The following is a 24,192-nucleotide window of genomic DNA, read 5'->3' on the forward strand; positions in this document are numbered from 1 at the left end:
TTGTGAAAAGTTTTTAATAACAGTTTCTACTTTAAGGAGGTAGGACAAATTATAGAAGTAAGAAATAATAAAAGATTAGAAGAAAAAAAAAATCAAAGCAATAGGAAATGGACCAAAAAATAGAGAATAAGTAAAACAAAGCTGATTCTTTGAAAGGATCAATAAAATTCCCTAAGCTAAGCATGAAAAAAGAAAAAACACAAATCACTACTGTCAGAAATGAAAAGGGGGCTATTACTACATAATATGCAAACTTAATAGGACAATAAAGGAATATATTAACAAATTTATGCCAATTAATTCAATAACTTAGGTTAGGCAAATTCTTTGAAAGACACAAATTATAAAAATGAACTTAAGGAGAAAAAGAATACCTGACTACCCCTATATATATTAAAGAAGTTTTGAATTTAAACCTAAAATCCTTCACACACCCCCTATTACAGGCTAAAATAGCTTCACTGTTGAATATAATCAAATATTTAAGTAAGATATGATACTAATCCTACTCAAACTCTTTCAGAAAAGAATAAGGAACATTTCCAACTTCCCTTATGAAACCATTATCCTAATTCCAAAGCCACACAAAAACTTAAAAGAATAATACAGACCTATATATCATACACATAAACACAAATTCTTAGCAAAATGAATATATAAAAAGAATAAGAAATATATCCAAGTGGGATTTACCTCAAGAATGTAAGGTTGATTTAACATTTAAAAAAATCAATTGATGCAGTTCACATATTCACAGATTAAAAGAGAAAAGTCATATAATCAAATGAATAGATACAGAAAAATACTTGACAAAATACAAAGTTTATTTATGGTATAAACTCAGAAAACTAGGAATAAAAGGGATCCTCTGCAACCTAAGAAAGTATATCTTAAAAAAAACTACAGATAACCTCATACTTAAAGATTAAATCTTTTCTTCAAAATCAGTAGAAAAGGCAAGACTATCCTTTCTTACTTCTGTTCAATATTATAATAGCGTTCTTAACCAGAACAAAATGGCAATAAATAAATATGACATTTATACATATACACATATAAATAAAAAGCATACAGATAGCAAAAGAAGAAGTAAAACTTTATTTTCATATTATATAATTGAAGAAAACTTTAAGGAATCTGTAAAAATCTGCTAGAATTCATAAGTGATTTTTGGCAGTCAAAAGGTAAAGGATCAATAATCAAGGGTCAATTGTTTTTCTATATATGAACAACAAAAATGGAATGTTTAACTTGAAGATATTTTCAATTGTATCTAAAAACATGAAATACTTAAATTTAGTCCTAATAGAATATTTGTAAGACTAAGCACTGCAAACAACTACTGGGAGTTAATAATGAAGACCTAAATCTAAGGAGAAATGTACCATAGTCATTGAGCGGAAGACACAGTATTAGTTAGAAATCAATTCTTCCCAAAATTAATAAATAGGTTCAATGCCATCCAAATCACTATCTCAGCAGGAATCTTCAAGTAATACAAAAGATTCTTCTAAAACTTACATGAAAATTGCAAAGTACTTAACAGAGTCAAACAGTTTTTAAAAAGCAAACCAAAATTGGAAGGCTCATACTGGCTAGTATTAAGACTTACTCTAAAGTTAGGTAGTCAAGACAATGTAGTATTGGCATAGGGTACATATCTATGTATAGCTATATCTATAGATCAGTGGAAAAGTGGAAGAGAGTAGATTCTAGAAATAGGTATACACATATATTGGCAATTTATTTTCAAAGATATAAAAAGACAGTTATATGGAAAAGGGTAGTCTTTTTCAAAACATGGTGTTCAAACAACTCGATATCAAATTGAAAAAAAAAAATCTCAAATCTTTCCTCACACGTACACAAAAATTAACTCCAAATGGAACTAGACCTAAATATAAAATTTCTGGAAGAAATATAAGACACAGTCTTTGCTATTTTGTAATAGGCAAAGATTTCTTAGATAAGTTCTTAAAAGCATGGACCATAAAAGAATATACATGATAAATTAGATTTTATCAAAATTGAAACCTTCTTTTTTTCTAAGGATAGTAAAATGAAAATCTAAGCCATAAACCTGGACACAATATTGGCAGTACACATATCTGACAAAAGGCTTATATCCAGACTATCTAAAGAACTCTTATAATTCAATAAGACATATTAGTTCATTTTTAAATGGGCAAAAGATTTAAACACTACATAAAAGATATTCAATAGCTAATAAGCACATGCAGGGAAATGCAAGTAAAAATCACAATGATACTTTAGAATAAAAAACTTTTAAAAATCTAAATTTCTTGTGACTTTCATTGCCTGAAAAATATTTACAGTGTTATGCATGAGTCTCATCCTGAAGGTATGTGATATGAATATATTTATAATTCTTTCTCTGACATATTTCATTCCAGAGTATTCTTTGTAGCCAAACCCAACGTTTTAATTTTAATATACTGCCCTGTGTTGAGGCTTTTCTGAAGGAACTCAAATACATTCTAAATCACATTGTAGAAATAATATTTACTGACCTTTTGTAGGCAGCAGTTACTCCAGCAATAGCTCCATCTTAGAGCTTTATGCATAGTAATAACATCGCATCCTACATTATCATAAATTGTCATGGTAAAAGGCCTTGAAGGTCCACAGAAGTGTCTGAGGAAACAATTACTTTTCTCTTCTGCAAAATAAATTATCTGTCCTTTATTATTCATGACATCATATGTTTTGTTAGTTTCAAAAGGACCGAGGACTAAAGAATGAAACAATATGGTGATTTATTAATAAAACTGATGTGACTTGTATAAATTGCATATCAAATTACGTTCAAATTTGAGTAAGTTGGGTAATGTTGGGTAAGAAACCCCTTGCTTTTAAGCAACTTTCTTCACTAGTATCTTAGTTTCCCCATACAGAAAAATAAAAGAGATGGTAGCTATCCTCTGGTTCCTTTTACTACTAAAATTCCATGCATAGCTTTTTTGTATCATTTTTGAAATTCAGAGAAATTAACCTATAACTATTATGTTTTGAGTTACTTTAAAAATTACTCCTCTTCATCTTTTCCTTCCTATAGGGCATGAAAATGACTTTATTAGGTCTTCAGTCTGGCTAATAGAAACCAAGAAAAAATATCTCACTTATGCTAAATTAGGGGAGACAGTGAGCACTTTCATATATCATCCACATAAGATAATCAATTCACCATTTTTTGCAAGAAAATGGAAATATTATCTTTTGTCCTAATAATTTTACTTCTGTGATCAGGCAAACAAATAATCCTAAAATTTAAAAATCTGCTTTCTGCACCAAATAGTCACTACTACACAACTTAGAAAAAATAAAATAAAATGGAAGCAAAGTAAATATTTAACAACAAAAGGCAATATGTATTATCCCTTCTTTAGAATTATTGGGTAGCTATTTACAATGTGGGGTTTCACCATGGTAACCACAAAACAACAATCTATAATAGACATACACACGTGCACACACAAAAAAGAATACAAACACAACACTAAAAATAGTTATCAAATCACAAGAGAAGAGAACAAAAGAGAAAAGGAAGAAAAAGACCTATAAATCCAAAACAATTAACAAAATGGCAATAGGAACATACATATCAATAACTGCCTTAATTGTAATTGGATTAAATGCTCCAACCAAAAGACACAGACTGGCTGAATGGATACAAAAACAAGACCCATATATTTGCTGCCTACAAGAGACTCACTTCAGATGTAGAGACACATACAGAATGAAAGTGAGGTGATGGAAAATGGTATTCTATGCAAGTGAAAATCAAAAGAAAGCTGGAGTAGCAATACTTAGGTCAGACAAAATAGACTTTAAAGCACTGTTACATGAGACAAAGAAGGACACTACATAATGACCAAAGGATCAATCCAAGAAGAAGATATAACAATTGTAAATATATATGCACCCAACATAGGAGCACCTCAATATATAAGGCAGATATTAATGACATAAAAGGAGAAATGGACAGTAACATAATAATAGTGGAGGACTTTAACACCCCACTTACATCAATGGACAGATCATGTAGACAGAAAATCAATTTAAAAACCCCACAGGCCTTAAATGACACACTAAACCAAACACACTTAATGGATATTATAGAGCACTCTATCTGAAAGCAGCAGAATATACATTCTTTTCAAGTGCACATAGAGCATTCTCCAGGATAGATCACATGCAGGGCCACAAAGCAAGGCTTGGTAAATTTGAGAAAATTGAAATCATATCAAGCATCTTTTCTGACCACAACACTATGAGGCTAGAAATTAACTGCAAGGAAAAAAAAAAACTGCAAAAAACACAAACCCATGGAGGCTAAACAATATGCTACTAAACAACCAATGGATCACTGAAGAAAACAAAGAGGAAATCAAAAAATACCTAGAGATAAAAGAAAATGAAAACAAAATGATCCAAAATCTATGGGATGTAGCAAAATCGGTTCTAAGAGGCAAGCATATAATGATACAATCTTACCTCAGGAAACAAAAATCTCTAATAAACAACCTAACATAATTCCTAAAGCCACTAGAGAAAGAAGAACAAACAAAACCCTAAGTTCATAGAAGGAAAGAAATCATAAAGATCATAAAGTCAGAAATGAAAAAGGAGAAGTTACAACCTAAACCACAGAAATACAAAGGATCAGAAAAGACAATTATGAGCAACAATTATGTTCAATAAAATGGACAACCTAGAGGAAATGGACAAATTCTTAGAAAGGTACAATCTCCCAAGACTGAAGCAGGAAGAAATAGAAAATATGAACAGACCAATTATCAGTACTGAAATTGAATCAGTAATTTAAAAACTCCCAACAAGCAAAATTCAGGACCAGATGTCTTCAAAGGTGAATTTTACCAACATTTAGAGAAGATTTAACTAATTCTGAAACTAATCCAAAAAACTGCAAAGAAAGGAACACTTCTGAAATCATTCTATGAGGCCACCATCACCCTGATACCAAAACCAGACAAAGATATCACAAAAAAGAAAATTACAGGCTAATATTACTGATGAACATAGATACAAAATCCTCAACAAAATACTAGCAAACCGATTCCAACAATACATTAAAAGGATCATACACCATGATCAAGTGGGATTTATCCCAGGGATGGAAGGATTTTTCAATATCACCAACTCAATCAATGTAATACACCACATTAACAAATTGAAGAATAAAAATCACATGATCGTCTCAGTAGAGGCAGAAAAAGCTTTTGATAAAATTCAATATCCATTTATGATAAAAACTTCCAGAAAGTGGGCATAGAGGGAACATACCTCAAGGTTAATAAATGTCATATACGACAAACCCACAGCTAACATCATACTCAATGGTGAAAAGGTGAAAGCATTTCCTCTAAAATTAGGAAGAAGACAAGGATATCAACTCTTGCCACTTTTATTCAACATAGTTTTGGAAGTCCTAGCCACAGCAATCAGTGAAGAAAAAGAAATAAAAGGAATCCAAATACGAAAAAGAAGTAAAACTGGCCCTGTTTGTAGATGACATGATGCTATACATAGACAATTCTAAGAAGGCTACCAGAAAACTACTAGAGCTAATCAATGAATTTGGTAAAGTTGCAGGATACAAAATTAATATACAGAAATCTATTGCATTTCTATACACTAACAACAAAAGATCAGAAAGAGAATTTAAGGAAATAATCCCATTTACCATCGCATCAAAAAGAATAAAATACCTAGGAATATACCTACCTAAGGAGACAAAAGAGCTGTACTCTGAAAACTATAAGATGCTGATGAAAAAAATTGAAGATGACACAAACAGATGGAAATATATAACATGTTCTTGGGTTGGAAGAATCAATATTGTTAAAATGACCATACTACCCAAGGCAATTCAATGCAATTCCTATCAAATTATCAATGGCATTTTTTCACAGAACTAGAACAAAAATTCTAAAATTTGTATGAAAACACAGATCACCCTGAATAGCCAAAACAATCTTGAGAAAGAAGAATGGAGCTGGAGGAATCAAGCTCCCTGACTTCAGAGTATACTGCAAAGCTACAGTATTCAAAACAGTATGGCACTGGCACAAAAACAGACATATAGATCAATGCAGCAGGATAGAAAGCCCAGAAATAAACTCACACACTTGTGGTCAGTTAATGTACAATGAAGAAGGCAAGAATATACATGGAAAAAAGACAGTATCTTCAATAAGTGGTATTGGTAGAACTGAACAGTTACGTGTAAAGGAATGAAATTAGAATATTCTCTAACACCGTATACAAAAATAAACTCCAAATAGGTTAAAGACCTAAATGTAAGATCAGATACTATAAAAACCCTAGAGGAAAACATAGGCTGAACACTCTTTGCCATAAATCGCAGCAAGATTTTTTTTGGATCTGCCTCCTAGAGTAATAGAAATAAAAACAAAAATAAACATATGGGACCTAATTAAACTTATAAGCTTTTACACAGCAAAGGAAACCATAAGCAAAATGGAAAGACAACTTAAGGACTGGGAGAAAATATTTGCAAATAATGCTACTGACAAGGGATTAATTTCCAAAATATACAAACAGCTCATACAGCTAAATATCAAAAAAAGAACAACTCAATTAAAAAATGGGCAGAAGATCTAAATAGTCATTTCTCCAAAAAAGACATACAAATGGCCAAAAGGCACATGAAAAGATGTTCAATATCACTAATAATGAGAGAAATGCAAATCAAAACTACAATGAGGTATCACCTCACACCTGTCAAATGGCCATCTTTAAAATGTCTACAAATGCTAAATGCTGGAGAGGGTGTGGAGAAGAAAGAACCCTCCTACACTGTTGGTAGAATGTAAATTGCTACAGCCACTATGGAGAACATTATGGAGGTTCCTTACAAAACTAAAAATAGAATTACCATATGATCCTGTAATCCCACTCATGGGCATATATCCGTAGAAAACTCAGCATCACTAATTATTAGAGAAATGCAAATCAAAACCACAATGGGGTATCACCTCAAACCAGTTAGAATGGCTATCATTAAAAAGTATACAATGACAAATGGAGAGGGTGTGGAGAAAAGTGAACCCTCCTACACTGTTGGTGGGAATGTAAATTGGTAGAGCCACTTTAAGAGCTCCTTAAAAAACTAAAAATACCGTTGTCATATGATCCCACAATGCCACTCCTGGGCATATATTTGGAGAAAGCTCCAATTCAAAAAGATACATGTGCCCCAGTGTTCATAGCAGCACTATTTACAATAGCCAAGACATGGAGGCTACCTAAATGTCTATCAAGGGATGAATGAATAAAGAAGATGTGGTGTGTATATACAATGAATACTACTCAGCCATAAAAAGAATGAAATAATGCCATTTGCAGCAACATGGATGAACATAGAGATTATCATATTAAGTGAAGTAAGTCAGACAAAGACAAATAACATATGCTATCACTTATATGTGGAATCTAAAAAAATGATACAAATGAATTTATTTACAAAACAGAAATAGAGATTCACAGACATAGAAAACAAACTTGTGGTTACCAGTGGGGATGGTGGGGCAGGGATGTGGAGAGAGATAAATTAGGAGTTTGGGATTAACACATACACACTACAATACATAAAATAGGTAAACAACAAGGTCCTACTGTATAGTACAGGGAACGATACTCAATATCTTATAATAACCTATAATGGAAAAGAATCTGAAAAAAATATATATATATAGATGTGTGTAATGAATCACTTTTCTGTACACTTAAAACTAACACAACATTGTAAATTAACTATACTTCAATTAAAAATGTTTTTAATGTTGGGTTTTAAGATAAAAATAAAAATATTAACATTAAGTGAATAAATATATAAAATTCATGGACAATGATTAAAAGTGATTTCAAAAAACTTCATCAAAGGAATACTTTTAAAAAGCTTTCAGAAAAAATTTATCAGTAGTTGTACATGGATGATTATCTCCCACTTTTCTTAATTTTAAATGTTCTTTAGTGAGTATATGTTTAATGAGTATATATTTCTCTAATATACATTTAACATTTTATTTTGTTAACGTTTGAAACTAATAGTTACAGAATTTCCTCACTTTTTAATGATTAATGTGCAAATGAGCATAATTATGTTTTCATATTATACCAACATATTTGAAAGGTATTCATTTTGATGTAATTTTCACAGAAAAATCATGATTCAAAATTTATGAAAAAAATCTTCTGACCGCCTTTTAAATTTAATTTCTTTTTATTATTAGGAATTATATATGCATGGCACAAATTTAAAAATGCAAAGAGAGTATAAAATTAAAAATAATTCTTCCTTCCAGGCTTATTCTATTTCTTCTTCTTTCTCCAATTTCATATGCATTCTTCTAGAGATATCTCAAACATATGCAAAGCCTAAATATATTTTGCACACACACACACGTACTCACACGCTAACATATGCACTACTTTGTAATTGCTTTTTATACTTAGCAATATATCTTGGAAATATTCCTGACAATTTTGTAGAGCTGTCTCATTCTTTTAAATAACTGTGCAGTGTTAGATTATGTGAACATATCATTTAGAGCAGTAGTTCTCAAATTTTAGCCTGCCTCAGAACCATCTGGAGGGCTTGATAAAGCACAGACCCCATCTCTTGATTTGGTTATTTAGTGGGTCTATGATAAAGCCTGGGAATTTGATAGTTCTAACATGTTCCCAGAAGATGTTGATGCTGCTGGTCTGGTGACCATACTCTGAGAATCACTAGTTTGGAGAACTAGTTTCCCATAACGTAGATGGTTAGATTTTTCTCAATATTTTTGCTATTTTTTGTCGCTACTGAAATTATAAGTAACTGTAACTGTTTCTGTCCTATGAGTTCCCACAATTGGTTGCTACCTATCTTATGACTTTTATTACTTCATACTGTGATTTTATTTAAGTATATTAACTCTCACATTTTAGGGCAAGCCCTTCAGGGCAAAGCCAGGTCTGACTCATCTTTGATCCTTTCAAAATGGTAACACATGGCTTGTTTATTATAGGTACACAGTGGGGATTCTGAAATAAATTGTCTTACATAAAAAAAAGCATTTCGTGTAAGGTAGCAAGAAACATACCCACCCCCAGCATTCATTTATAATATACCTAAATTGGAATGCTTTTGTGAATTAAATAAAACCCTAAATGCTTATTTTAGTCTTAGATCCTCTAATGTCAATGAGAAAGGTCATCAGTGGTGATAATACTATTTTTTTAAACTGAACATTCAATTTCATTTTATTTACATGTACTACAGCATCATCTACATGAAAGAAATATTTGTACTAAGTTGAGATAAAGGTAAACAGTTGAATTCTTATGTTTTTAAAAAATATTTATGCAATTTTCTTTTTCTTATCCCTCTTCTTTTTTTTATTTATTTATTTTATTTGTGGCTGCCTTGGGTCTTCACTGCTGCGTGCAGGCCCTCTCCAGATGCGGCGAGCGGGGGATACTCTTCGTTGCAGTGCACAGGCTTCTCACTGCGGTGGCTTCTCTTGTCGCAGAGCACGGGCTCCAGGTGCACGGGCTCCAGGCGCACGGGCTTCAGTAGTTGTGGCTCGCGGGCTCTAGAGCGCAGGCTCAGTAGCTGTGGCGCACCAGCTTAGTTGCTCCGCGGCATGTGGGATCTTCCTGGACCATGGCTTGAACCCATGTCCCCTGAATTGGCAGGCGGATTCCTAACCACTGCGCCAGCAGGGAAGCCCCTAAACAGTTGAATTCTAATGGACAGTTTAACTTCTCAGACTAGGGAGTGGAATTGGACTGCCCATTACTTTACCTGCATTCTGCTTCTACTAGCAGAACTGCTGAAAAATTTGGAATCATTGCTTCTCTGAAATACCTGTATTTAAGGAATTCAGGATGGGCAAAACCTTTCAGGAAATAGACCTACTGCTTAGTAAGACTAACACAGACTAGAATTTTCAGGTGTAATCTGGAGCCAATGTCTTTCTCCCTCCCTTCCCATGAGAAGACTATGATCACATTCACGTTTTCATCATCTAAAGACCTTCTATATAATCGCTTCATATATCAAGGTTTAGCTATCCTCAGACATAAGAAGCACTTTAAGGGAATTCCCTGGCGGTCCAGTAGTTAGGACTCTATGCCTTCACAGCAGGGGGCCTGGATTCAATCCCTGGTGGGGGAACTAAGATCTCACAAGCCGCGCGGTGCAGCCAAAAAAAAAAAAAAAAAAAACACTTTAATTTATAGGAGTTGGTAAAACTATAGCAAAACAAGGTACATATTCAAGAATTAATATATCAGTGCATTTGGTACATACCTTCCAGAAGATCAAAACGTTGACACACACGTAAGTGATTTATCTATTACAGTAGAAAGTAAACACAGGTGGTATGAGGTACTCAAACTAAATTTAAAGCACATAAAAATACATATATACATTAATACTTCCATTTAGGATATTTAAAGTAATTGATTCATTATCAACATCTCTCATTTTTTCTGTCAAATGTCATAACATTATATTAGGCTAAGTGTGAAGTTTAAAAATTTTTTACCATAGAAAAAGGAAATGAAAAAAATATTATCAAATAGTCTCTAAAGTGTATTCGTTTTGCTCCATTGTTAATGTACTCAATATTTTTGTTCACAAAAAATTTTTAAAGACTTTTATTAAAAATATTTTTGAAATTCAGAGAGAAATATCTATACTGTAATTTGAAGTAAAAAGTTTAATGTAGTTTTTACCCATATTCAAAAATGACTTATTAGATTTATATTATTGTTTGCAACAAGTTTATAATTAAGCATTGAAAATATAAACAACCTTTTTAAGAAGGAACATGCATACTGTTTCATTTTTAAAGAATTAAAAAATAAGATGTGGGCAATAATTAGTATTGTGAAATGCCAAAGTTAATTAACTATTCAAAGACAGCACTACAGGAAATTAAATCAGAATTGATAGCATAAACAAAAATAGTAATTCCGTGTCATTAAATTAGGTAGCGAACAGAGATGTTTTCCTAATATTAGTGTTCATATTTTACATTTGCATACCAGGCTTCTACTGTCTAAGCAGTTAGATGAACTGAAGAGCCCTTAAGTCATTTTTACTTATATTCCCCAAATCCAGTTTCCGATTTTAAAAAGGAGGTATTTATTTTTAAATAGGTTTCCCAGGAAGTACATTTATAAATAACAATGTTATATTGCTGCTGGCCCTGGAATGACATAGTTGAACTGCTAGGGTCTGCTTATATGTGGATTTTTTTTTTGAGTAACTGTACAGACATCACTCCATACTCCTGTTTCTGCCTCCACAAATCCAACCAACCTCATATCCAGAGGGCAGACTCTGGGACTTGAGCACCCTCCAGTCTTGGTATCTGCCAGGCTGGTCCTGAAACCAATCCCCCAGTGGATACTGAGGGACAACTGTATTTAAATTATAAGTTTACTACCTCAATCAGAAATTAAAATTAAATAAAATGTAAAATTTTTAATGTTACAGGTATAGTATTTTAATCTATAGTCAAAATATTTTCCAGTAACACAAATTATATTTTGAAGCTATCTAAATTCATGTTATTTTCCATCAACTAAATTAAGAAACATATTATCATACCTGAGTCAAATATTCAATCCAGGTGGACAATTGGGTATTGACCCTGGTGTTTGCATCCATTGTATTGTGGGTTGTATATTACAAAAATCCATAATCTAGATTATATAAATGCTTGAGACTGTGACAGATTGGAGAGATCCCTCCTTTTGTCTTCAAAATCTAACATTACAGAAAAATAACATTGTTAGAGACAGGAATCAACTTCAACTTCAGGTTTAGTTTTTCTTCATTTAATGGTAAACATTAAATTAAATGGTGAACATCATCCATACTTTATTTTTTAAAGTGTTCTCAACTGAAATATTTATGGTTTTATTTACAGAGTCTATCTCTCAACAAAAACCATAAAGGAACCTCAGGAATACAAGAAGCCCCAGCTAATATAAGAGTAGTAAACTCTGTAAATTGTTACACACATTCCCATGTGGCCTTGATCTATTTAAATAGCATTAAATCTTTAGGTTCAGAATCATTTGACAATGACTGTCTGAACTTTTTTCCTCCAAGGTTGAAGGATGTGTTATGGTGGACATGAAAACATTTTATCCTGCGTAAAAAAACAGATAAAATTTTAAAAATGAGACTTGGGGAGCTATCTAACTCTAGTGCCGTGATCCTAACAAACTTAGAACAAATACATATGGAGTCAAAATTTTCTAATTGGCCCTGATTAAATTCTCATTATTCTCTGTATTTTCCTCAGCTTGCATCAGGATTAAATTTATGAAATAAATTTACAAACCCGTGCTTCCAGCTCAAAGTCTAAGAAGATGATTCTAACAGTGACTATAAATACATTGAAAGTATTAAAGGATTTACTTACTTTGTTTTGGGGCAAATATTGTAAGTTTTACTCTCATTCAGATACATTAAAAGAAGCAAACAAGACATCACAACATTAATGCAAGACATGAATATCAGTCTTGATAAGAGAAAGATATACTTTGGAAAAATATTTATTACTGAAAACAAGAGTGAGTTTTCAATAATAGCTTGCATTACCAAGAATCAGGCTATGAAATGAAAGTTGAGGTAAAGAGAAGTGAAGAAAGGATCCTAGCGAAAGAGAGGAAAATGCAACCTTAAGAGCTATTTTCTTATGTTTTTTTCTTTCTTCTGTTTTTTACTTTAACATGGTAACTGTATGTTTAATTTTGGAGGTGACTACAAAATATTTTCCAGAGTGGCTAATCCATTCCTACTAGCAAAGTATGAGAGTTCTTATTTCTCTGCATCCTTGTCAGCACTTGTTACTGTCTGTCTTTTTTATTATAGCCATCCTAGTAGGTCTGAAGTCATATCTCATTGTGGTTTTGATTTACATTATCCTAACAACTAATGTTCATGAGCAACTTTTCATGTGTTATTGGCCACTTGTATATCTTCTTTGGAGAACTCTCTCTTCAAATTGTTGTGTATTTTTTGCTTATGTTATTTGTATTTTTATTGTTGAATTGTGAGAGTTTTTATACATTTTGGATTAAATCCCATTATAAAATATAAGATTTGCAAATATTTTCTCCCATTGTGTGGGTTGTCTTTTCACTTTCTTGATGTCCATTAAAGCATAGAAGTTTATAACTTTGATGTAGTACAATTTATCTTTTTTTGTTGTCATTTTTTGCTTGTACTTTATGTGTCATATCTAAGAAATCACTTTATAATCCAAAATCACAATGATTTATTCCTCTGATTTTTCTAATAGGGTTAATGTTTTAGCTCTTACATTTGGGTCTTTAATCCCTTTAGAGTTAAATTTTGTGTACACTGTGAGGTAGAACTCCAACTTTTTCTTGTGCATACGAGTATCTAGTGGTTCCAGCACTATTTGTTGAAGAGACTGTTTTTTCCCATTGAAGTATTTTGGCATCCTTGTTGAAAATCAATTGGCCATAAACATAACGGTGTATTTCTGGACTCTCATTCTGTTCCACTGATATATATGCCTATCTTATGTCAGTACTGCAGTGTCTTTTTTTTTTTAATTTAATCTTAATCTTTTTATATGAACTTGATTTGTTGTGGTGCCTATATATATATTTTTTACAGTGCTGTACTGTATTTTTCTTTTTTTAATTTAATTTAATTAATTTTTTTATACAGCAGATTCTTATTAGTTATCCATTTTATACATATTAGTGTATACATGTCAATTCCAATCTCCCAATTCATCACACCACCCCCCTCCCCCCGCCACTTTCCCCCCTTGGTGTCCATACGTTTGTTCTCTACATCTGTGTCTCTATTTCTGCAGTGTCTTAATTACTTTAGTTTGTAGTTAAGTTTAGAAATGTAGAAGAATGGTTCCTTCAACTTTGTTCTTTTTCAAGATTGCTTTGGGTATTCTGGATCCCTTGAGTTTCCACATAAATTTTAGGGTTACTTTGTTAAAATATTTCCAAATATTTTAAATGTTTAAATGAGAAATATACTTATTTTTAAAATTGCTATTACCAATATATTAATTTACTATTTTAATAAATCTATTATTGTTTTATATATTGTATATAGATGTTTTTATATGTGTATTTTTAATGTTTCTTAATAAGTATAACTGTACTGATCTTTATAGACATATCACCAGAGAAAAAATAAAACAGCTGGATAAGTTGGTGGTCTTCCAATTGTTTTCTTAAAGAATCTCACTTTGAATATTTTCCCTGGTCATGATTATTTCTAGTTTGATAAAGCAAGGTATAGCTGCCAGTGGACCTAAAATACAAACACTGTTTTTAAACACTCCCACAACATAAATGTTTCCTATATCACAGGTGTTCAATAACAGTAATAACTATCCAATTATATAAAATGGAAATTCTTCTGAGTTTTTAGAGAGAATGTAAATCTTGTATTTCGCTTCAAGCAAATATTATAGCTTTTTAATTCTGGAGATAATTTTGGACATTACTCCATGACATCAAACATCTTTTTTTCTAGGAGAATTGTAGTTGGTTCAGTGTGGGAACTAACGTATCATTTCTAGCTCAACCCTCATACTAGTTTTTTCCTTTTTTCTTTTTCTAACATTATTGACATATTATTCACATATAACATTATGTAAGTTTGTTATACAGCATAATGATTTGTATTTCATATGTAATGCAAAATGATTACCACAATAAGATTTGTTAACACAGCCACCACCTCACATAATTACCTTTTTTGTGTGTGATGAGAACATGTAAGATTTACTCTCTTAGCAAAATTCAACTATATGATACAATATTGTTAACTATAGCCACCATGCTGTACATTACATCCCCAGAACTTATTAATCTTATAACTGCAAGTTTGTACTCTTTAAATGATATCTCCCCACTTCTACCACCCTCCTGCCCCTAGCAACCACCATTCTACTCTATTAGTATGAGTTTGGCTTTTTTAGATTCCACATATAGGTGAGATAATACAGTATATATCTTTCCCTGTCTGACTTATTTCATTTAGCATAATGCCATCGAGGTTCATGTATGTTGTTGCAAAAGTTAGGATTTCCTTCTTTTTTATGGCTGAATAATATCTTATTGTGTGTGTTTGTATATATATATATATATATATATATATATGGCATATTTTCTTTCTTTTTTTTAATTGAAATGTAGTTAGGTTTCTGGTGTAAAACAAAGTGATTCATACATAAATATTCATTTTCAGATTCTTTTCCATTATAGGTTATTATAAGATATTGAATATAGTTTCCTGTGCTATAGAGTAGGTCACTGATGTTTATCTGTTTTATATGTAGTATATAGTAGTGTGTATCTGTTAATCCCAAACCCCTAATTTATCCCTCCTCCCCCTTTCTCCTTTGATATTTGTCTTTCTCTGTCTGACTTCACTTAGTATGATAATCTCTAGGTCCATTCATGCTGCTGCAAATGGAAATATTTCTTTTTTATATATACCACATCTTCTTTATCCATTCATCTGTCATTGGACACTTAGGTTGCTTCCGTGTCTTGGCTTTTGTAAGTAGTGCTGCTATGAACAATGGGGTGCATGTATCTTTTCTAATTAGAGTTTTTGTCTTTTCTGGATATATGCCTAGAAGTGAAATTGCTGGATCATATGGTAACTCTATTTTGAGTTTTTTAAGGAACTTCCATACTGTTCTCCATAATGGCTGCACCAATTTACATTCCCACCAACAGTGTAGGAGGGTTCCCATTTCTCTACACCCTCTCCAGCATTTATAACATTATTTTCTTTATCCATCCATCTGACAATGGACACTTAGGTTGTTTCTATATCTTGGATACTGTTAATAATACTGCAATGAAAATGGTGGTGCAATAAAATATTTTCCAAGATGGGTCACAAAACATGTCTTAGCAAATTTAAGAAGATTTAAATCATACCAAGTATCTCTTCCAACCACAATGGTATGAAAGTAGAAATTAATATCTGGAAAAGAGCTGAAAAATTCATAAATATATGGAGATTAAACATGCTCCTGAACAACCAATAGGTCAAAGAAGAAATCAATAGAGAAATAAAAAAAAATCTTAAGATGTATGAAAATGGAAATACAACATACAAAAACTTATGGGATGCTACAAAAGCAGTTCTAAGAGGGAAATTTATAGCCATAAATACCTACATTAAAAACTAGAAAAGTTTCAAATAAACATCTTCACTTTGAACCTCAAGGAACTAGAAAAAAGAACTGAGCCTAAAGTTCACAGGAGGAAGGAAATAACCAAGAGCAGAAATGAAAGAGATCAAAAAAAAGAAAAAAGAAAAAAGAAAAATCAATGAAACTAAGAGCTGGTTCTTTGAAAAGATGAACAAAATTGACAAACCTTTAGCTTAGTTAACTAAGAAAAGGGAAAGGAATTAAATAAAGTCAGAAATGAAAGAGGAAACATTACGACTGATACCACAGAAATACAAAGGATTATGAGAGACTACAATGAAAAACTGTATGCCAAAAAAACTGGATAACCTAGAAGAAATGGATAAATTCCTAGAAACATACAATCTACCAAGACTGAATCATGAAGAAATAGAAAATGTAAACAATAAAGTATAAGGGGATAGAATCAATCATCAAAAACCTCTAATATAGGGCCAGATGGTTTCACTGGTGACTTACACCAAACATTCAAGTAGAATTAATGCCAATCTTTTTCACACTCTTTCAGAAAACTGAAGAGCAAGGGATACTCCCAAACTCATTTTATGAAGCCAGGGTTACTCTGGTATCAAAGCCAAAGATACTACAAAAAAAGAAAATTACAGGCCATTATTCCTGTTGAATATAGATGTAAAAATTCTCAATAAAATATTAGCATACCAAATTCAATAGCACAGTAAATGATCATTCACCATGATCAAGTGGATTTTGTCTCTGGAATATAAGGATGGTTCAACATATGCAAGATAATAAATGTGACACACCACATTAATAGAATGAAAGATAAAAATTATATGATCATCTCAATAGATGCAGAAGAATAATTTGAAAAAATACATCTTTTAAAAATAAGAACACAGTAAATTGGGTATAGAAGGAATGTACTGTAACATAAAAAAGGCCATACAGGGCAGGAATGAAGATGCAGATGTAGAGAATGGACTTGAGGACATGGGGGGGAGGACACAGCTGGGATGAAGTGAGAGAGTAGCATTGACATGTGTATACTACCAAATATAAAATGGATGGCTAGTGGGAAGCTGCTGCATAGCACAGGGAGACCAGCTCGGTGCCTTGTGATGACCTAGAGGAGTGCGATAGGGAGGGTGGGAGGGAGGCTCAAGAGGGAGGGGATATGGAGATATATGTATACATATAGCTGCTTCACTTTGTTGTACAGCAGAAGATAACACAATATTGTAAAGCAATTATACTCCAATAAAGATATAAAATAAATAAAATAAAATAAAATAAAAAAGGCCGTATACAACAGCCCACAGCTAACATCATATGCAACAGTGAATGGCTGAAAGCTTTTTCTCCAAGATCAGAAAGATGACAAGGATGCCCACTCTCACCAGTCCTATTTAACATAGTACTGGAACTAGTAGCTAAGCAGTTAGGCAAGAAAAGCAATAAAAAGCATCCATGTTGGAAATGAAGAAACAAAATTATCTGTTTATAGATGACATGATCTTACATATAGAAAACACTATACTCTACAAACTATTATAACCAGTAAATGAATTTAGTAAAGTTGCAGGATACAAAATTGACATACAGAAATCAGTTACATTTATATACACTAACAACAAACTCTCTGAAAGAGCTATTAAGAAACAATCCCATTTACAATAATAAAATATTTAGGAATAAATTTGACCAAGATGAGTACCCTGAAAACTGCAAGACATTGATGACACAAATTGAACAAGACACAAATAAATGGAAAAATATTCCATGTCCATGAATTGGAAGAATCGATAGTGTTAAAATGTCCATACTACCTAGAGCAATCTATAGATTCAATACAATCCTGCTAAAAATTCCCATGGCATTTCTCACAGAAGTTGAAAAAACAATCCTAAAATTTTCATGGAACTACAAAAGACCCTGAATAGCCAAAACATTCTTGAGAAAGAAGAACAAAGTTGGAAGCATCATGCCTCCTGATTTTAAGCTATATTAAAAAGCCATAATAATTAAAACAGTATGGTATTGGCATACAAGCAGGCAGGCTGCCAATATCACACAGTGGAAAAGGAAAGTCTCATCAATAAATGGTGTTGGGAAAACTAGATATCCACATGCCAAAAATAAAACTGAATGCTTATCTTACACCAATCATAAAAATTAACTCAAAATGAATCAAAGGTATAAACGTTAAGACCTGAAATTATAAAACTGCTAGAAGAAAAAAATAGGGGAAAATATTCTTGATATTGGTTTGGCAATGATTTCTTGGATAAGCTACAAAAGCACAGGCAACAAAAACTAAAATAAACAAGTGGGACTACATTAAACTAAAGAGCTTATGCATAGCAAAGGAAATAATAAATTGAAAAGGCAACTAACAGAATGGGAGAAAATATTCATAAACCATATATCTGATAAGGGACTAATATCCAAAATATATACAGAACTCATAAAATTCAATATCGAAAAAGCAAATAACCCAATTTAAAAATGGACAAAGGACCTGAATAGACATTTTTCCAAAGAAGACATACAAATGGCCAACAGGTATATGAAAAGGTGCTCAATATCACTAATCATCAAGGAAATGCAAATTAAAACCACAATGAAATATCACCTCACATCTCTTAGGATGGTTTTTTATCAAAAACACAAGAGATAACAAATTTTGGCAAGACTATGGAGAAGATGGAAAACTTATACACTGTTGGTGGGAATGTAAATTCATACAGCCTTATGAAAAACAGTATGAAGCTTCCTCAAAAAATTTTTAAAAAAATGAACTACCATATGATAAAGCAATTCCAATCCTGGGTACATATCCAAAGAAATTGAAATCAGTATCTCAAAGAGATCTGCACACCTATGTTCAATGCAGCATTATTCACAATAGCCAAGATATGGAAACAACATAAGTGTCCATCAATGAATACATGGATAAAGAAGATGTGAGTTATCTATATAGATATTTTTATCCTATACAATGGAATATTATTCAGCCATGAGAAAAAAGGAAATCCTGCCATTTGTAACAACATGGATATATCTTGAGGCCATTATGCTAAGTGAGATAATTCAGACAGAGAAAGACAAGTACTGTATGATATCACTTATATGTGGAATCTAAAAAACCGAACTTGTAAAAAACCAGAGAGTAGAATGGAAGTTATTGGGGGTAGGGAGTTGGAGAACTGGGGAGATGTTGTTTATAGGTACAATCTTGCAACTAGTAGATAAATAAGTTCTGGAGACTAATGCACAATATATAGTGATTATAGTGAACAATACTGTAGTGTAAACTTCAAAATTGCTAACAGAGTAAATCAATTATTCTCAAAACAAAAGGAAATGATAATTATATGATTTAACATAATTTAGTCTTTACTGACCTTTTTCTGGAGAGAAATATCTTCTGACAGCCCTATTAGGGATTCTGAGGCTTTCTCAGACCTTTCTATGAACATGTCCGCTCCACACTTCTTGTTCCCTGTTGGGGGTAATTCTTAAGATTTTATGCCTTCTCTTTATCCTGCAAAGCCAGGCCAGGTATTGGCCAGGTATTGTTTGCTTTCCCTAGGCTGGTGTTGAATGCTCAAGTTTGTGTGATTTTTTTTTTTCCAGACTTGTATTGTCAGGCTTCCTTTCTGTGTGTACTCACTAGCCATCTCCAAATATTCACTCTTGCCACCTTTGGCGGCATGCACAGGAGCTGGCCATAGGGTAGGGATGTGAGTAGGTGAGGCACATGAAGTATTTGGGGTGCCTGTGGGCCAGTTTGGTGGAATCTGCAGGTGAGGTGTCCCCAAGGGCTAGTGGGTGGGCTACCTGATGGAGTCTGTGATGCAGTTTATAGGATCCGTGCCCTTTTGCTGTCCTCCAAGAGCTCCAGCTACAATTCTCCCAGCTGCCCCCTCTTTGTTCGACATACCTCAGTATTCTGGATAGGTTTTTCTCTTTGGCAGCTTCCTGCACATCTGGGAAAGCTAGGTACTCCCTCTCATGCCCAACTTTGCTCAGTGGGAAAAATCATAGCCAAGAATGTCTCCCTTGGTACTGAGTTTTGCTGCCTTGGGCAACGGGTGATGTGGGTAAAGTGAAATCCTTCCTCTTACCCTCTTCAGTGTGCCCAATCTCTGATATATATATATATTTTTTGCTCCAACAGTGTGCTGGAATATCTCTGCTTAACTGCTGGGCTTTCACAAAGGCATTCTCATTCATGGGTGACTGTCAAAATCAGTCTTCTATGGGTGGAATATGTTAGAAAACTGTGATTTTGCCACTTCAATAACGTCATTCTCCTCTCATCCCAGTTTTAAAGATCAAAAAGTATGCGCCTCGGAGATGTTTTGTTGTCATTTAGATTTATAAATAGGCAAGCTAGAGATAACACCCAGGTATCCTGAAGAAGAGGAAGAGCAGGAGTCATTGTGATGGACCACAAAATGGGGGCAGGGAGTGTGGATGGAGTAACTGTATCAGGACAGGAGAGAAGAGGCTCACGTAGGGGCAGAAGTATTTTATATATGTGGCTACTTATAATTCAGAAATAAGATGAGGCTGCAGATTTGTTACTCATGAGTTATGATAGCTGTTTTTCTGTTCTCCAGATATAAATATAAATCTCTGCTTCCAACTTTTGATATTGAACACTTGAGTGGGAATCTCAGAGACTTGTCCTAAACCCAGGAAAGTGGGCATTGTCTCCAGAAAGGGAGCAAGATTTTCACTTATATCAGAACATCAGCAATGAACCATTGGCCAAGTTATAGATCCTTTTGCCTGAAGACTACCATTTCCTAATGTAAGTGATAAAATCTTCAGTAGGTCATGAATAGGACCACAGACTTAAAGAAAGGGCAGACATCAGTTATGGTGACCAACAGTTGGAACACATTAGTCCCTGGAAAAATTCCACATGAAATGGCTACCTGAGAGATGAGTTTGAGGAGGCTTGATCCTCTGTCTGGCCCACATCAACAGCCTCTCAAAGCTACTGTGAGGAAGAGTCTAAGATGGGACATCCAAACAGCCATAACAATAAACATTCCATTCAGAACTTTGAAGCTACTTAGTTCTGTGAATACTCACATGTGTACTAGGATGTAAAGCTGATGATTTGCCTGCAGTTCTGGGATGGCAGTGGAGGGACAGAGTGGAGTGCCAAGCACTACACACACTTAATTTGAATAACTGACCAAGTTGGGGCCACTTCCTCGTGGGTTTATTGGTAGTTAAAGGCCCTGCAACTCTATGTTGAACAATGATCATAGAATTTTAAAAATTATATTACAGTCCATAAAATGGTTTAAGAGTATTGCATGTAGTCTTCTGTTGCACTGATTTCCCTTTTTTGCATCTGTGCAGGGGGATGTTCTTGAGAAGCCCCTCTTCAAATATATATGAAAGGGAGAAAGACTAAGTGGAATGTGAATTAGGACATCACATTTGGTATCAGGCTTAGGGTAAGGGAAAAGGTAAAGACTTTGGTATCTCAAAACAGGAGTGAAATGTATTCAAAATGGAAGAGAGAGAGAGCAACTTGACTGCATGAGGACCTGAAGCAGAGTGATAGGGATACTATGGTGAGCTTCTCTCGTGCATGAGCCTATTTGCTAACCTTAGCTATGGTCAACACAACACACTCGTAAACCCCCTTGAACCAAGGGATGGGGCTTGTTAAGTGGATGTGAGCATGAACCTTGTCTCCGCCCATGATGTCAGTGAAGCACTGGTGGGGGTATTCCCTGAAAATAGGGGCAGAGGTTTAGCAGTTCTCACTCTAGCTATTCAGGAGAGACAGACAAGTGCCCACTGCCCGCTACAAGGGGAAAAGACTGTGATAAAAGCTGCCACTCAGTAAAAGATGAAACTAGTCCAAAAGGAACTATGCTCCTCAGGTGGCTAACTTCTCCTGGAGGAAGATGAGAAAGGCTAATCAGGTACAGACCAAAAGCAACTCATAAGCCCTCAGCCAGATTAAAACATTGAAAACCTTTCCTTTTTCTGGACCCAGAAAGATCAAATGAGCATCCCAGAACTGTACCCTTTTGGCCCCAGTAACCTGCATCACAGGTTTCAGAGAACTGACATGAATAAGTAATTAAAGGAAGTATAGAGACACTATGGCTTACTCAAAATCTAGTAAATTTCTACACAAAAATGCATCACAAATAAAGTAAAAGAAAACCCACAATCTGGGAGAAGATATTTGCAATGCATATAACTTATAAAAGATTGGTAACCTAAAAAAGAACTTGAAATCAATAAGAAAAAGATAAGCAAACCAATAGAAAAAAAGATTTAAATATGTAAAATGGTGATTCATATTAGAGGAAATATGGACATCCAACAAACAAATGAAACTATGCTCAACTTCACTAGAAATCTCAGAAATGCAAATTCAAACAACAATGAGATTCCTTATTAAAAATGCCAGTTGACAAAAACTGACAATATCAAGATGTGGTGGGTATGTAAAGCAAGAGCAATGCTGTTAAGACAATAAATTGGGATAACCGGCTTGGAGAGCAATATTACAATATCTCATGATAATGACGATGTTCATACCCTTCAAACCAGCAGCTCCAATAATAGGAATAGCCCCAGAGAACTTCTTCCATATGCATACAGGGAAACATGTACAGAAATACCCACTGAAATATTGATTATAGAGAAAGTTATTGTATTAGGGTTCTCCAGAGAAACAGAATGAGGGAGAGTACAGGGTGAAGGGGAGGGGGAGAGGGAGATTTTAAGGAATTGGCTCACATGATTGTGGAAGCTGGCAAGTCCACAATCTGCAGGGTAGGCCAACAGACTGGAGATCTGGTGAAGAGTGGATCCTGCAGTCTGAGTCCAAAAGCAGTATGTTGGTCTCTCTTTGAGGAAGATCAGTCATTTTATTGAGGCCTTCAGCTGATGGATGAGGCCCCCCCATATCATGGAGGGTAATCCGCTTTACTCAAAGTCTACTGATTTAAATGCTACTCTCATTTAAAAAACACCTTCAAAGAGTCATGTAGAATAACGTTTGACCAAATATCTGGGTACTTTGGCCTAAAAGTGTTAACACAAAAGTAACCATCATAGTTGGCAATCACCAAAATGCTCATCAAACACTGAACAGTTAAATACATTTTGTTATATTCATAAAACAGAGTACTGTCTAACCATAAAGGTATGCAAACCAGAGCTACAAATATCAATGTGGACAAGCTACAAAAATATTAAATGAAAAATTCCAGTTGCAGAAGAAGATGTATATTGTACGATGCCATTTATTTCCTATTAAAACACATAAAAACTAATACTATCTTTCATTTATGGATATATATATATCAGAGAGAGAGAGACATTGTTTAAAATATTTCATTCACGGGGCTTCTCTGGTGATGCAGTGATTAAGAATCCGCCTGCCAATGCAGGGGACATGGGTTCATGCCCAGGTCTGGGAAGATCCCACATGCCATGGAGCAAATAAGCCCCTGTACCACAGCTGCTGAGCCTGCACTCTGGAGCCCGTGGGCCACAACTCCTGAGCCCATGTGCCACAACTACTGAGGCCTGCACACCTAGAGCCCATGCTCCAACAAGAGAAGCCACAGCAATGAGAAGCCCATGCACCACAGCCCCCACTCGCTGCAACTAAAGAAAGCCCACGCAGCAACAAAGACCCAATGCAGCCAAAAAAAATAAATAAAGTTCCCTTAAAAAAAATCGTTTAAAAAAATATTTCTTCATGAAAGAGCCATGAATAGTATTATTCACTGAATAGAAAAAAGAATTGACAGAAGTGTCTTGCCAGTTATATTTGTTTTTCTTAAATAGAAGCTTTATGGTTTTATTTACGTCCGTATGTATAGTTACTCTGTTTATGGGTGTTTTCAGTTACCTGAATGTCAGGGGT

At 33.8% G+C, this 24,192-nt stretch overlaps 1 pseudogene; it reads right to left on the reverse strand.

Moving 5' to 3' along the window:
- The window catches only part of LOC102998737 (phospholipid scramblase 1-like), a 30,557-nt pseudogene extending 18,794 nt beyond the window's left edge, over positions 1-11,763 (reverse strand).
- Between the last annotated feature and the right edge of the window lie 12,429 nt (positions 11,764-24,192).

Source organism: Balaenoptera acutorostrata, chromosome 4, assembly GCF_949987535.1.
Source record: "Balaenoptera acutorostrata chromosome 4, mBalAcu1.1, whole genome shotgun sequence".
NCBI lineage: Eukaryota > Metazoa > Chordata > Mammalia > Artiodactyla > Balaenopteridae > Balaenoptera > Balaenoptera acutorostrata.